The sequence below is a fragment of the Pimephales promelas genome, chromosome 6 (genome assembly GCF_988280905.1).
Source record: "Pimephales promelas chromosome 6, fPimPro1.hap1.1, whole genome shotgun sequence".
Taxonomy (NCBI): Eukaryota; Metazoa; Chordata; class Actinopteri; order Cypriniformes; family Leuciscidae; genus Pimephales; species Pimephales promelas.
Genome location: NC_142774.1, coordinates 37,280,579 through 37,297,454, shown reverse-complemented (window position 1 = coordinate 37,297,454; position 16,876 = coordinate 37,280,579). Strand labels below are relative to the sequence as shown.

General features: G+C 37.5%; 1 long non-coding RNA gene across 3 annotated transcripts in view; it reads left to right on the top strand.

Annotated features, from left to right (window-relative positions):
- The window catches only part of LOC120460554 (uncharacterized), a 107,159-nt gene extending 90,635 nt beyond the window's left edge, over window positions 1–16,524 (top strand). For 2 of the 3 annotated variants that reach the window (XR_016169039.1, XR_005617977.2), the window contains 2 exons: window positions 14,391–14,519; window positions 16,082–16,524. This is a non-coding gene — a long non-coding RNA (uncharacterized LOC120460554). Of the gene's footprint in view, window positions 1–5,823; window positions 5,973–14,390; window positions 14,520–16,081 lie in introns of those variants that run through there. The other variant, XR_016169040.1, reaches the window with a different exon arrangement.
- The last annotated feature ends 352 nt before the right edge of the window (window positions 16,525–16,876 follow it).

Genomic DNA, 16,876 nt, shown 5'->3' with positions numbered 1-16,876 from the left:
GGCAACATTTAGCGTCAGTTAGATAACGCGGGTAGGTTTAGGTCTGGGGTAGGGTTAGGGTTAGACCACTAGGAGGCATCTTATATGTGTGTCGGATGGTGACGCATACATGGTCAAAAGCGTCAGTTAGAGAACGGGCTGTTAAAAGTGGAAAATTTGACCTAATATTTGTGGGTGCTATGCTAAAACATGTGCCAAAGTTTATTTAACCCTTATGCTGCATTAGGGACATTTTTGGTCTTTTGCAGTTTAATTTCTTTGACCATTTTGGCTGTTTTAATGCAAATGGTATGAAATTTGGCAAAATTGTGACTTTTTGGATACATGTAAAAAATGTGATCCCATTTTGCAAAATATGTATAACACACACTGTGTAGATCAAATAGTAACACTCAGCACCATAAAGACCAAAAATGGCCCATTGAAACCCATTAAAACGTTGTTTAAATCTGAGGCTGTCAGTAATACATGAAACATGATTTTTGCACAAACATCCTTTCATTTTGAAGCAAAAGCATTATATTTGCATTATATAGTGTATTCCACCAGATGACGTCACTACATATTTATTCCCTATGGGTGGAAATGCACCTTATTTTAGGCAATAGGCAATGTTTAATAGGTGGCCATTTTTGGTCTCTAACGCGCTAAGTGGGATTTTTTGCAAAGTGGGACTGTGATAATCCAAATCTAAAGTTTTCTCTTTGCATTTAGTTTATTGAAAATAATTGAATTTTTGTGTTTTTTCCTCTTATACAAATCGATTGTTTCGCAAACAAAACTGGTAATTAAAGGGTTAAAATCCTGAATTTGAATACATTTTTGGTAGTTATGATGAGGACTGATGCTGGTTAAAAGATTTAACTTGGTAAAAGTGGAAAATATTTTAGGCAATGTTTAATATGTGGCCATTTTTGGTCCTTAATGCACTCAACGGTGTTAAAAATCTAATGCAGCACAAGGGTTAAATAAATTTGTAGAACACTGAAAATCAGTCTTATTTAGACCGCAAGGCAGCTCACTATGTTTTGGGACAGAGTCATTGTGGAATTCATACATCATTGTATTGATATCCTGCTTTCCAATCTCATCCCTCTCCTTTAAAGAAAATATCCTCCATTTTCAATAAAGCATTTCGTTTTCACTTTTCTTGATTTACCTTCTTGACTATGTAGTGCTGATCATGACATTTGCAGCATACTGATTTATCACAGCAGCTCTGGTGACAAGGAAGCAGCTCAGGTACATGAACGGTTGGTTTCACTTGTCAGTGTGTCTAGTGACAGCGTATTGTGTGAAGGTGTAGCTGTGACGGCAGCTCATGTCTCTGGGAGACTTTAGAGCCTTAGACATGTCCATGCACTATATCATCCTTTCCCCATGTACAGATTCTTGTCACTCCTACTAAAAGTCAAGTCACCTTTATTTATGTACTGCTTTATACAATATTGTTTCGAAGCAGCTTTAGGGATGAACAGGGAAAATAATTAGTTAATGATGCAAACAGAGAGTCTAAAAAGAAAAGAATGTCATTGTAAAGCTGAGTTCAGTGTTGATTAATTTCCATTAAATAACTAATCAAGTATGAAATTAGTTCAACTCGGCTTTGTCGATAGAAGTGATTTCAACATCCAGCTCATTTCGATAATGTCAATAACAGTCAAATCAATAATATTGCTGAATATTATGTGTCCTCAACTCAGCTTGCCAGAGTGGCAAGGAACCAAAATTCCATTGGTGGCAGAAATGGAGAAAAAAAAAACCTTGGGAGAAAGCAGGCTCAGTCGGGGGACTAGTCCTACTCTGGCCACGGTGTTGTTATGATTCCCGGCTGCATCACCATTCGTGTTGTGGATTGGTATCATTCAGAATAATTCATCCAGATCCTTCTGCTTGAAGATTGGAATACATCATGCATACGGCATATGAAAGGTAAGAGTCGAAACAGGCCATAGGGGTCTGTGCATAGGACTAGTCAGGTTTTGTGGTCTTTGCTGATGTTCCTTTCACCTTTCATATCTGATGCATTCCTATTTGTTTGACTAATATGGGTTTGTTAGTTTCTGAAAAGTGTTTTAAAGCAGTTTAAAGCTCAGTAAACCGAGGAGGACAGAACCTCCCGTAGAACCACTGCCGGAAAATACAGTTTAAGCTGGTATTTTTTATTTTTTTGGGAATATGGATTAATTTCAAGGTTGTCTAAAGCCTAGTTCACACTATATGATTTTAAGGCCGATTTAAGCCCGATTTGCAAATCGTTGAGCTCGCCGACAGGTCAGGATGTGCAAAACGCAGAGGATTAGCGAGCCAGACTGATCTCATGAAGCAGCGTGTGTATGACACGCCAATTCGTATTTCCACTTTTGGCGTGCTATCAAGACGCATAATCGCTTTTCAGCGTGTTTGTGAACGCGGTTGACTTAACGTTATTACTGTATATATAAATATATGACTTACCTCAAACCCATCCCTGTCACTGGGGTTAATGGCATTTATGACTGTTCCCTTACCATCCTAGGAAAAAGAAATATCGCTCCCCAGATGTAGATGTACATTCTGCTTCGTTTCGCGCGGACATTTGACGGCGTGTACAGACACGCGGAATCACTCGGACGTTAATGGCGTAGACATACACGCATACACGTGGATACACGCGGATAGCTCAAAATGCGTAGAGAACACGCCACTTGACTCGAAAGAGTAAAGGCAATCAGAGTAAGGCATGGAATGATGTAACGGGGTAAATCTTATTTTTTAATTTTTTGCATTTTTTTCTCAGAGCAAATCATCGCGCAAACAGTTTGCAGCACTAGTTTCTGTCTGACGTCCATATTCACATGTTGTGTTCTCGGTCTTCTTCGCTGGGTATTGGCGCGTGTGCTGTTTCGCGTCATTTCCGGTTCGTTTTATCATGTGATTTTTCGTAACAAAACGTGGTTTGTAGACAAGATAGAATCGTTGGGTGGTTTACTTAAATAATAGTTCATTTAAATATTAAAATTAAAATTCCCTCGAGTTGTTTCAAACCTGTATGAATTTCTATATTTTGCTGAACACAAAAGAAGATCGCCTTGCTCTGTTCTGTGATGAGCGTTCATGACTCTCCTGTTCGAACTCGTTCATCAAAATGAACAAATCTTTTTTCGAGTCTTGACACGAAGGGTCCCATCCAAAAGAAGATATTTTGAAGAATGTCGGGAACCAGACAGTTGAGGGGCCTCATTGACTTCCATTGTATTTTTTTTTTTCCTACTACGGAAGTCAATGGGGTACATCAACTGTGTGGTTACCGACAAGAACAGCAAGTGGTAAAATTGTCTTAATTGATTTTTTTTTTCAACATGCTCCCCCATATGTGACTAATAACATGATTTTATTGTGTGTGTGTGTTAATAATGGAGTGTAGAAGGAGCTAATACAAAGTATTACTTAAAGCATCTTAAACAGATGAATTAGTCCACAATCTCAAGGCAAAATGAATGGATTGTTGTGCTGTGAACTGTGGTGGCCTCCGCTCATTTGCATTACAGCACATGTTGGCAGCTCATTACAATGTGTTGTGACAGTGTCCTGCCCGACTGACCCATATCAGCCAATCCACACAATGGCAGGCTGACCCAGCAGCAAATTCACACCATATTGTCGTCCCCTGTGAACACATGTCCACAATTAAGTTCTTCCGGCTGAATCGTCCGGTTTTCATTGACTCATGTGATTGTCTTTAGACACAACCAAAATAAAAGTAACAGCTATTCAGTAGAACCTTGCTCACAAGGACCTTTAAGGGTATCATCTCTGAATCTTAAATGTCCTGCCCAGTGACGGCTGGTGCTCGCTGTGCTGTCCTTTACAGTGGCTGGCAGTAGACCTCCCTCTTTGTTAAATGGAGGTGTCCAGCTAGATGTGATGTCCCATTCATCAGCCCCAGCACAGCCAGGTTTGATAAATGACCTGGAGGCTTTCTGACTCACACACATGTGTACAGCCATTTTGGCAGCCCATAGTAAGAGTCCTGTTATGCTCGTTTCAGACATCCCAAAATAGACTACAGGTAATTCAGAACAAATATGAGGATTATGGGGAAGTGAATGGATTGCTTCTAAAGCTGTACAATTCCATACTTTAATTCACAATAAAATACTTATGTTTTTGTAGAAATATTTTAATAATAACACCTAGGGCTGCTTTTCTCAGCCTTGAGCATTGAACCAACTGGCACCAATGGTCTCTACGGTCAATTTAGTTGGTGGTTGTGAAAAACGCAGCCCAGATACTAGTCATGCGCGGGAATCAAGATTTAATACATAATCCTAGCCACCGGTTTCACAGACAAGGCTTAAAGGAGTAGTTCACTTTTTAAAAAAAAAACTTTTGCTGATAATTTACTCACCCCCATGTCATCCAAAATGTCCATGTCTTTCTTTCTTCAGTCGAAAAGAAATTAAGGTTTTTGATGCATTCCAGCATTTTATATATAATGGACTTCAATGGGAACCAAACGGTTCAAGGTCCAAATGAGAGTTTCAGTGCAGCTTCAAAGAGCTTTAAACGACACCAGATGATGAATAAGGGTCTTATCTAGCGAAACGGTCGGTCATTTAAAAAATTTTAAAAAAAAGTTTAAGTTTTATAAGCACAAATGGTCGCCTTGCTCTGTTCTGTGAGCGTTCGTGACTCTCCTGTTCAAACTCGTTCATCAAAATGAACAAATCTTTTTTCGAGTCATGACACGAAAGGTCCTTATTCGTCATCTGGTGTCGTTTAAAGCCCTTTGAAGCTGCACTGAAACTCTCATTTGGACCTTGAACCGTTTGGTTCCCAATGAAGTCCATTATATGGAGAAAATCCTGGAATGTTTTCATCAAAAACCTTAATTTCTTTTCAACTGAAGAATGTAAGACGTCCACGTCCATCTTAATCCAAGTATGTCTGTGAAACCGGGCCTATATATGTTTTTTTTGCCAGTATGCGGTGCTTGACTTGACACATTTGAACTTTGCCTTAAATGCCATCATCGTACAGTGAAACTGACCTTGGTTTGTGTGGTATTTGAACTTACAAACTGGAAGGCTGATAGAGTAAAGGGTAAGATAAGATTGCGTGCCAGCAAACTTTGCAAATATTTTCTACTGCAAATACCAGTACATCTGAGATGATCCATGAGCTGTCACTATTGTTTCCTTTACCAAGGTCTTTGGTATCCTCTGAATATGTGTAAAGACATGAAGTATACTATCTAAAATGCTTGATATTTTGATCCATAATGGTACTGCACATTTAAACAACTTTAACAATGAAGACAGGACAAACAGAGGTCAATGTTTAGCTGGTTAGACTCAATTTGACTTCTGTTGGTAAATAATTATGCAGAAAAAAATCCATATATTTGTGCAGAAATCCAAAAACGTACCCACATACAGAACAATTCCCTGAAGTTTCCAGGTGAAATGAACCGGTCAGTAAAATACCAACTTTTATTCCTTTTATTGCATGTTTTTCTAATGAGCCTGGATGAAAAACAATCATAGAAGTAGCTACGTGTTAGCATGTTTACTTCTCAAACATAATTCAGAGACGTTAGCATGTCTTTTTGAATGTAATTCACATGAACCTGTTCTCTAGTTGTGTGGGATTTTCTAATTTCTAATTTTCGTGGGAGGGGTGTATCTAACATTGCAGTGAGCTCCAAGCAATTAGCATTAGCTTTTGCTCCTAATTGGACGTGTGTCAGCTAATTATACCTCTGACGCGAGGTCTCCTGGGAGGCTGGGCTGTTAATTTCAATAAGGCTCAACAAGTACCAGCTTCCCTCTGATGGTTGTATTTTAATTAGAAGCAAGTCCTACACTTAGTGCCTGAGCGAGGGACAGAAAATCAAAGACTTGTACGAAGCAATCAGCGACTGCCAGCAGGCCACACACACATCTCCCCATCTTTTTTTTTTCTGACATATCTACTATCAAGCAAAAGAGGTCAGTTTGTTTCGACACCATCTCTTCAGAAGAGTACCTTACCAATCTCAATGAGTTCCATGATACTTTATCCTGTAGTTATAAAAACATACCGTATGAAACAATTAGGCTATTCATTTAGTATTGCTAATTATTCCATATGCCCATATTCAATATCATGGCAATGTATCACAATTATTGAGATTTATCAAAAAAAAAAAAAATTAGATTTTTTTATGAATTAACTAAACATGCTATATGGAAAATGTGGATGTGCCACAGCCTGAGAGACAGCAGGTGAATGTGTGTATTGTGTAGTGCGTTTCCCTACTGTCCACTACAGTGACCCCAAGTAATGTGTGTGTGCGTACGTGTTAAAACACTGTGGTATCAAAAGTTCACACGTGTTCTAATTTGTTACACTGTTTATTTAAGTTTAAGTTATGTTATAATATTTTATTATTTTGAGAAAGTCTTGGATAATTTGAATATTATTTTTTGCCAAAACGGTTTTGAATATTTGAATATTATTTTTAGCCAAAACGGTTTATAAAAACTGATTTTTCCTGCAATGCAAAGTATCTTCTGAGATTTATGGTTGTAATAATAACAGACAGACACTTTTTTTTTTCCTGACATGCTGTACAGTATGTGCACATTTGTCTGTGGAAAAATAAAAGTCCTCTCTGAGACTGACCTGTCCACTCAACTGTTAATCAGTTTGACAGTCTAGTCTTTTACCACACCATTGGTTCTTCTGGGAAATTCCAAAATGGCCATTTATCTCTTTCTCTGCGCGCCCGCGTGTGTGTGTTAGAAAGACTATAGAAAGAGACTCCTATTCCTCAGGGAAGGAGCCCATCTTTGCTTCTGCCACTTAAGTTCTCTGTACATCAAAGAGGAATGAACCTGTGAACAATGAAAACCAGTTTGTACCTCTTTATTGTCCCTCTTGCCACCATTTTCTGTCATCTCTAGACAATAGTGTGCATCCTTGTCTCTCATCTCCCATTATTGTAAACTTTCATCCTTTTTTCCTCTCTGTTTTTACCAGTATGACTCAAAAGCAAGTTTATAAACGGGCCCTTTCACACATCTATACACCGCTCTGAGTCTGATTTCTACTGTGTGGTACTCAGCAAAGATTGGCCTAGGAAACTTATCAAGGAAGAGGATTGTTTCCTCCTTAAATTATGAAGAACATTATCTCAGATGTTGTGCTGTCAGCTCAATAAGTTTTGGAACCGAGTAAATGGGAGTAATCTCATGCAACTGAATAATTTAATCTTTTTCACTTCACTCTCAGAAAAAAAGGTGTCACTGGGGCTGTACCTTTTCAAAAGGTAAACTTCTGTCCATTTAGGTGCTAATATGTACATTTTATGTGATAATATGTACAGTTTAGGTGCTAATATGTAAATTTTAAGTGTTAATATGTACATTTTAGGTGCTAATATGTCCACTTTATGTGTTAATATGTACATTATAGGTGGTAATATGTCAATTTTAGGTGGTAATATGTACATTTTAGGTGCTAATATGTCCATTTCATGAGCTAATATGTCCATTTTAGGTGGTAATATGTACATTTTAGGTGGTGACATGTCAATTTTAGGTGTTAATATGTACATTTTAGGTGATAATATGTACATTTTAGGTGATAATATTTACATTTTAGGTGCTAATGTGTCCATTTCATGAGCTAATATGTACATTTTAGGTGATAATATGTAAATTTTAGGTGCTAATATGTCCATTTCATGAGCTAATATGTCCATTTTAGGTGGTAATATGTACATTTTAGGTGGTGATATGTCAATTTTAGGTGTTAATGTGTACATTTCAGGTGATAATATGTACATTTTAGGTGATAATATGTCCATTTCATGAGCTAATATGTACATTTTAGGTGCTAATATGTACCACTAAGGTACCAATATGTAGCCTTTGGATATAAGGTACAGCCCCAGTGACAGCTTTTTTACCTTTTTTTCTGAGAGTGACCTCACTTCAGAGATAAACAGCTGTGTGACATGGACTATCTCGGCTTCATTGAAGTCCAGTCGAGATGCTGCAATCTGGATCATTTGCAGGGGTTTGATTGCAAATGATGGCAGAAGAACGTTGCAGTAGTCCAGCCTAGAAATGACAAGGGTTTGAACGTTTAAATGAACTAAGAACAGAAAACTGAATTCAGCAGTGCATGCTGTCTGAGACGTGACTTTCTGTGTGCGCGATTCAGACATGCATCAGTCAAGTAATTATGAAGTGCTTCTGAACATCTTAGTTCAAGTATTTGATAAGGATTGGAGCTGAAATTTTGATTGCATGGTATGGTAGATTTTTATAAGAAATTTGAACAGGTCCATCTCTAGCCTGTGTCCTCCCTAATAATCTTCTGGAGATAGTGACCGTTCCTTTTTTTATGAAGACCCTCTGTGACTGTGATAGTGATCCCACACTCTTTGACTTGGAAGACAGTGAGACACAATGGAGAGAAGCGTTAGGAGAATTCCTCTCCACCTCACTAGAAACAGAATGTCAAATAATGGGTCTCTTCAGCAGAGGAAGGGCACTAGAGATCTTATGAGGAAGTGTCTGCAATAGATGCCTCTCCAGTGCTCTGTCAGTGTGACTGTAGAGTAAAAAATGAAAGGGTAGCGCATCTCACGCCCCATTAAATCTTCATTCTCTCTGTGAGACAGGAATAACTCAACAGGGCATGTAAAAATCCTTTAGGTTATTTTCCATTAGTGTGCCGTGAAGTCACTGAATCTTCTATATGTTTTGTATCTTGAGGCTTTTTCTTTATCCTCTAAAATGTCATCACTTGCAAAAACAGTTTTGCCTATAGTACGCTTTGACTGATAACAATAGGCTTTAAAAATAATGTGTGTATGTCTTAAAGGATTAGTTCACTTTTGAAAAAACTTTTGCTGATAAATTACTCACCCCCATGTCATCCAAGATGTCCATGTCTTTCTTTCCTCAGTCGAAAAGAAATTAAGGTTTTTGATGAAAACATTCCAGGATTTTTCTCCTTATAATGGACTTCAATGGGAACCAGGTCCAACCGAGGTCCAAACAACAGTTTCAGATGCAGCTTCAAATGTCTTTAAACGACACCAAACGATGAATAAGGGTCTTATAATGCGAAACGATCGGTTATTTCAAAGCTTATTCCAAAAATGTAACTTTTCTAAGGACAAATGCTAGCCTTGTAATATATTGTGAGGCGCGTTTGCAACGTCACATAATACGTAATTACGTTCAAAAGGTCACGGGCGACGTAGCCGGAAGTACAGAATTAAAATCGTCCGACATCGTTGTTTTACCTTTTAATTCCTTTTTTTGTAAACGCCGTTTGAGTTAGTTTTCACGTTCAACCTATGCGTTCAACTTGTAAACACTCTGACTCTGTACTTCTGGCTACGTCGCCCATGACCTTTTGAACGTAATTACGTATTACGTGACGTTGCAAACGCGCCTCACAGAATGGAGAAAGGCTAGCATTTGTCCTTAGAAAAGTTACATTTTTGGAATAAGCTTTGAAATAACCGATCGTATCGCATGATAAGACCCTTATTCATCGTCTGGTGTCGTTTAAAGACATTTGAAGCTGCATCTGTAACTGTTATAACTGTCGTTTGGACCTCGGTTGGACCTGGTTCCCATTGAAGTCCATTATAAGGAGAAAAATCCTGGAATGTTTTCATCAAAAACCTTAATTTCTTTTTCGACTGAGGAAAGAAAGACATGGACATCTTGGATGACATGGGGGCGAGTAAATTATCAGCAAAAGTTTTTTCAAAAGTGAACTAATCCTTTAAAGGGGGAATTCACTTAAAAAAATTAAATTCTATCATTTATTCACGCTCATGTCATTGCAAACACATGAGACTTACTTGCATCTTTAAATAACAAATTAATATAATTTTAAAATTCTCTAAAACTTTGTCTATCAATTAAAGGTCTATTTAATCAACTTTTTTAAGCTTCAAAAATGGACCAAAAAAGTCCTTCTAGTTTATAAGTGTCATTCGAACATTTAAGTTTGTGTATCTGAGTAGAGAAACAGCGATATTTCCTGTGAGATTTACTCTAGAGTTGCCTTCAGGCCTCATAATAGCCTGATGCTTCTGTCAAAGTGAAAGACACAGTAACTATGGGAAAGAAAGACCTTGAGCTCCATTCACAATGAAGTAAAAATGGCTGTAAGTCACCTTTTTACTTATAAAGCGCTCAGGTTGAGATTTGGTTCAGGGTGGAAGCACGTACTGCATTAAAACCCAGCAGAAAGCACGTCAGAGAATAACAATAAAAGAAAAGCTGTTCAGAATAACAACTGAACATAACAACCAATTGCAGGTCAAAGGTCACAGCCTTGAGCCACTGCTATCAGAATATGCAACTCTGAGCAGACATGTTGTGTCAACAGGAGCACTTTGAAAGAGTGAATGTGCTGTAGGAATTAATGTACACAACAACATTGTGTTGTATGTCGGCTCTTATTTTATAAAAACATTTGTACATAACTGGTTCTTCTTTTGGGTATGATATACTGGATATATATATACTCACCTAAAGGATAGGAACACCTATTCAATTTCTCAGTAATGCAATTATCTAATCAACCAATCACATGGCAGTTGCTTCAATGCATTTAGGGACGTGGTCCTGGTCAAGACAATCTCCTGAAGCAAAGCATTTGTGAAGCCACAACACGCAAAACCTTGAGGCGGATGGGCTACAACAGCAGAAGACCCCACTGGGTACCACTCATCTCCACTACAAAAAGGAAAAAGAGGCTACAATTTGCAAGAGATCACCAAAATTGGACAGTTGAAGACTGGAATAATGTTGCCTGGTCTGATGAGTCTCGATTTCTGTTGAGACATTCAGATGGTTGAGTCAGAATTTGGCGTAAACAGAATGAGAACATGGATCCATCATGCCTTGTTACCACTGTGCAGGCTGGTGGTGGTGGTGTAATGGAGTGTGGGATGTTTTCTTGGCACACTTTAGGCCCCCTAGTGCCAATTGGGCATCGTTTAAATGCCACAGCCTACCTGAGCATTGTTTCTGACCATGTCCATCCCTTTATGGCCACCATGTACAGTACCCATCCTCCGATGGCTACCTCCAGCAGGATAATGCACCATGTCACAAAGCTCGAATCATATCAAATTGGTTTCTTGAACATGACAATGAGTTCACTGTACTAAAATGACCCCCACAGTCACCAGATCTCAACCCAATAGAGCATCTTTGGGATGTGGTGGAACGGGAGCTTCGTGCCCTGGATGTGCATCCCACAAATCTCCATCAACTGCAAGATGCTATCCTATCAATATGGGCCAACATTTCTAAAGAATGCTTTCAGCACCTTGTTGAGTCAATGCCACATAGTATTAAGGCAGTTCTGAAGGCGAAAGGGGGTCAAACACAGTATTAGTATGGTGTTCCTATAATCCTTTACGTGAGTGTATATATATATATATATATATATATAATGTTACATTGAAATGCTTCACATTGTCGTAGTATAAACTTTGTGCATAAAGAAGCAACTAGAATTGTTTCTTATACATATTATAAATGCTTGAGGGCTTTTTCCTGCACAGATTTAAGAGTCTTAACAACCCTGTTTACAACAATTTGTTCTTAATTTTATGCTAAAATGTCCATTCCATGTTGGAGTTTATTGTTTAGTGATGTGTTGAATAGTTGTTTGTTTGGCAATATGCTGAGGACTTTATTGTTTCATCAGTGTGAGGCTAATTAATCACTCGGCTCTATCAGAATAATGAATTTGCACTTTTCAGCTCCTACGTATCTGTTGTTGGATTAAAGACGATTTAGACTGAATTGTGCTATTCTTCATGTTGGCTTGCTTCCACATGTTACAACAGTTCTTAAAAGAACATTTTTTTTCCTTAGTTTGATGAAAATTTTAATAATCCAAATAACCTTTTTTTCCACTGTAAATAACCTTTTGTGCAATGAAAAGGCCCCATGGATTTTAAGTTTCTTTTTTTTTTTTATGGAACCATTGATGCCAATAAAGATCCTTTAGTTTAGAGTGTATTTTGGGTTACCAGGAAAAGTTGATTGGAAAGTGGTAGAAATGGGTCTTGGGAGAAAGAATAAATAACAAGAAGTTAGAAATGTATTTGAGTCTCTATATATTAAAAATAATAAAGTACTTTATATCACATCCCCAGATCAGTGAGGATTTTAGAGGTACTAGAACAAAAGGCAAAATCACTGGTATTTACGAAGCATCACAACAAACATTGTGTGTGTGTGTGTGTGTGTGTGTGTGGAGATAATCCATCTCTACAGTATTTTCCGGTCTTTTTAAGTAGTTAACTCTTTTGTACAATTCTCTCTGTATCTTTTGGCTAACTTCTCCATCTGGATCTACATATGAACATGTCCACCTGGAATGGTATTCGTAGTTCTCCGTTTTGCATCCGTCTTTCACTCACCGTTGCCGTGCTCTCATGTCATCCCATTTCTTTTAAATCTCAACCCTGATTCACACTCCTTTTCGATATTTGTATTCCATTGGTTGAATTACCACTTTTGCTGAAAGGATTCAGAAAAAAATCTCCTGCAATAATAATACTATAAAGATTTAGTGTGAATCACGGTCAAATAAACTTAGTACTTTACAATTTCTATTTGAATAACACTTTAACATTATCTTTTAGGGATGAACAATATATGGAAATATTTACATCACAACATTATCAAAAAATAGTGTTGATAATGCAATAAAAGGTGTTTAAAACAATATTCAAAGTAAAAGTAGGCTTGTCACACATTAAATGATTTTTATATCTGTTTTTATAATCATGATAATTGCAATTAAGCTAATTTATCAATAATAATAATAATATTAATAGTAATTATTATTATCATCATTATTATTATTATTATTAAAAAAACATATTTCTTGTTTTCTCATTTTCATTTTAATTCTATTAAAAATCTCTTAAGATTTTTTTTTTATTGATATAAGTCACTTGAACCTTTTCTTAATGTTTCAAAGTGCCCCTATAACAACATTAAACTATGAAAAACAAAAACAAAAAAACAAAACAAAAACAATAACCTTGCATGAGATCAAGAAAAATAATGTCATGCAGAGAAATAAAAGAGAAAACTGCACTTCTTCATTATCCCAAAAACACAATACAAGCTCATCAACAGCACCTCAAACACTTGTTCTTATCATATTTGTGTTTTTGGGTCAGTAATCCTTGGAATTTGTTCATGGATCATGTCTGAAAAGGCATTCGTGTGTGTGTGCCTTGTAAACATTCCTACATCCCAGCACCACTTAATAATTTTGTCTTCCTGGTCTCTAAGAATCAGCCTTGACTGTGGAAAATGGAAAACTGTATATTCTGCCAGAGAATTATTCATGTCTGCAGAGACGCATAGAACAAACAACTTCTTTCTTCTCCTCTTACCAAATAACACTTAGTTTAACAGAAAGGGGGATTGGATGTTCCCCTGAAGAGCATCCTGCCCTACTCTGTATGATGAAATACACGGCACAGATGCTTACAGACAACTTAGTTTAGCACTGAAGTGTTCAAGCATAACTGAAGAGAAAGGCATTCAAGTCTCTCAAAGGCCATAATGCATTTAGACAGATTTACGAAACATGAAAAGTTAAAATATTGATATATCAATATTAATATACAAAGATAAAATGATACTTCATTACATTTTACATCATGTCGGTGAACTGTGTGAACCTACAGTATATAGCCACAGCTGAAACCCACCTTGACAATATTTAAGAAACTTGAGAAACTCTTGCTATGTTTGAAAATGTATATTACCAGCACTTCTCATGTTATTGCCGTCTCAAGATAAATTGCTTGAAAATTAAATTAGATGAAATCATCTAAATGCAAATACATTAAACATTTAAGCCAATTATTTGTTAATTGCTAATTTTTAACCTGTCTTGCAATATATCTTTCCCTATTACTGATTTGGGCTTAAGTACTTTCAGCCTGATCTCAAGTGTGTATCTATAGCACAAATGTTATTTCTTGTACCATTTATACAGCAAATTTTTTTTTGCGTGCATAAAAGAAGTTTTCGCGTGCATATGATAAGCACTTTATGGCGTGTAATACGCACGCACTCCACACCCCTAATCCTACCAAGGGTTTTACACTGCATATCATTAAAAAAAAAAAAAAGATGTATAAATTGCATGAGAAATAAAATTTGTGCTATAGAAACGCACATGAGATCCTGTTGGTACTTTGGAGAAAATAAAATGAAACAAAAATATCGCCGAGCACCATATAACATCTTGATTGCTTGATCACTTTACCATGTAGCTCCACTTATTATTTTTTTAAAGGATAGACTTCTAAATGTAACAGAATAATCTGAATGTTTTTACAGGACATATGAGGGATACTTCCACGTTGGTTGTGGTTGTACTCGAGTGCACAGGACAGTCGACTGGCAGCAATGGCCCATGGCTGTCTGAGCCAGCAGCAGGATTTCATGCTCCAATACCTTATACAGTAGGTGAGACAAATGAGGGTGACATTGAACCGAATTATGCGAAATCTCACTCATTCGATGCTACGGTGTGAATTTCGGTTGAGGCCAAATCTGTGAGAATCAATTCTTCACGGCATCATTACAGATTTGACATTCCTGGTCTCCTTTTTGGCTGTCTGGATGAGTACATGATGATGTTGGATGAAATTGACCCGCCCATTGTAGCACATTGTATTATAATGTCATGTTTGATTTCATCCATATACTGTATGTTTGCAGAAACATCTTAGTTACACTCACCTAAAGGATTATTAGGAACACCATACTAATACTGTGTTTGACCCCTTAATTCAATGTGGCATTGATTCAACAAGGTGCTGAAAGCATTCTTTAGAAATGTTGGCCCATATTGATAGGATAGCATCTTGATGTTGATGGAGATTTGTGGGATGCACATGCAGGGCATGAAGCTCCCGTTCCACCACATCCCAAAGATGCTCTATTGGGTTGAGATCTGGTGACTGTGGGGTCATTTTAGTACAGTGAACTCATTGTCATGTTCAAGAAACCAATTTGAAATGATTCAAGCTTTGACATGGTGCATTATCCTGCTGGAAATAGCCATCAGAGGATGGGCACATGGTGGCCATCAAGGGATGGACATGGTCAGAAACAATGCTCAGGTAGGCCGTGTCATTTAAATGATGTCCAATTGGCACTAAGGGGCCTAAAGTGTGCCAAGAAAACATCCCCCACACCATTACACTACCAGCCTGCACAGTGGTAACAAGGCATGATGGATCCATGTTCTCATTCTGTTTACGCCAAATTCTGACTCAACCATCTGAATGTCTCAACAGAAATCGAGACTCATCAGACCAGGCAACATTATTCCAGTCTTCAACTGTCCAATTTTGGTGAGCTCTTGCAAATTGTAGCCTCTTTTTCCTATTTGTAGTGGAGATGAGTGGTACCCGGTGGGGTCTTCTGCTGTTGTAGCCCATCCGCCTCAAGGTTGTGCGTGTTGTGTCTTCACAAATGCTTTGCTGCATACCTCGGTTGTAACGAGTGGTTATTTCAGTCAAAGTTGCTCTTCTATCAGCTTGAATCAGTCGGCCCATTCTCCTCTGACCTCTAGCATCAACAAGGCATTTTCGCCCACATAACTGCCGCATGCTGGATGTTTTTCCCTTTTCACACCATTCTTTGTAAACCCTAGAAATGGTTGAGTGAAATTCCCAGTAACTGAGATCAGATTGTGAAATACTCAGACCGGCCCGTCTGGCACCAACAACCATGCCACACTTTAAAATTGCTTAAATCACCTTTCTTTCCCATTCTGACATTCAGTTTGGAGTTCAGGAGATTGTCTTGACCAGCACCACACCCCTAAAAGCTTTGAAGCAACTGCCATGATTGGATGATTAGATAATTGCATTAATGAGAAATTGAAGAGGTGTTTCTAAAAATCCTTTAGGTGTATTTGAGTGCTCCTATCCCTCTGATATGCAACTTTGAACATTTAAATTCAACGTAATACAACATTCACAACTAATTTTTGACTTTTTAATTTCTGATTAAAACAGGATTTGCAAGAGGAAGAACAAACAAAGTTGGACTTGATCTCATCCATCAGGAATTGATTAGAAAGTGGGCGTTGAATGTGGTTTTTGTGAAGGTCTCCTCTTTTGAAACTACAGACACAAATATTTGAGAAGGCTCTTTGACCAGAACATGTAGGCTAAATGTCAAGTTCATCCTTGAGCATCTCAGCATATCACAATGGTGAAGATTTTTTTTTCTTTTAAATCGTTATTTGCTATTTTTTGCTATTACCTTTGGACTCGAGATGAAGACGATGTGTACGCTGAAAATACAAGACCGCTGAAGTGCTGAGCAGATGGAGACGAGCATAAGCTCAGTGACAGAATCAGTGTTTCGAAAACAGGCAGATGGAATGTCAAGTCCTAGTGAATAAATACAGGGACTGCTGTCATATTTATAGAATAATAAATGTGTGAAAATTCAATCTGTGTAGATGTGGTACATTGCTGTTCAACACCAGCTTTGAAAAATATTATTTTACAGAAGGCCTCAAGTTATCAAGATTAGTAAGCGGTTACATCACACTAATCTCATGTTAACATGTATAATGTGTACGTCTGGTGGTCATACTGGTGGTAGGATGAGAGATTCCCTGATATGATTGTAAAGTACTTTGGGTGTACAGTAGTATATGAAAGCTAATTTAATGCCTTATTCATTCTTGTGGCTATACATTCAATTTTAAGATGTAAATTGATGCAATTTCTTGACCCTTATTTTTTTAGTTCAAGTGCAATTCTGTAAACAAATGTTTGTTATTTTTTTCAAACTGATGG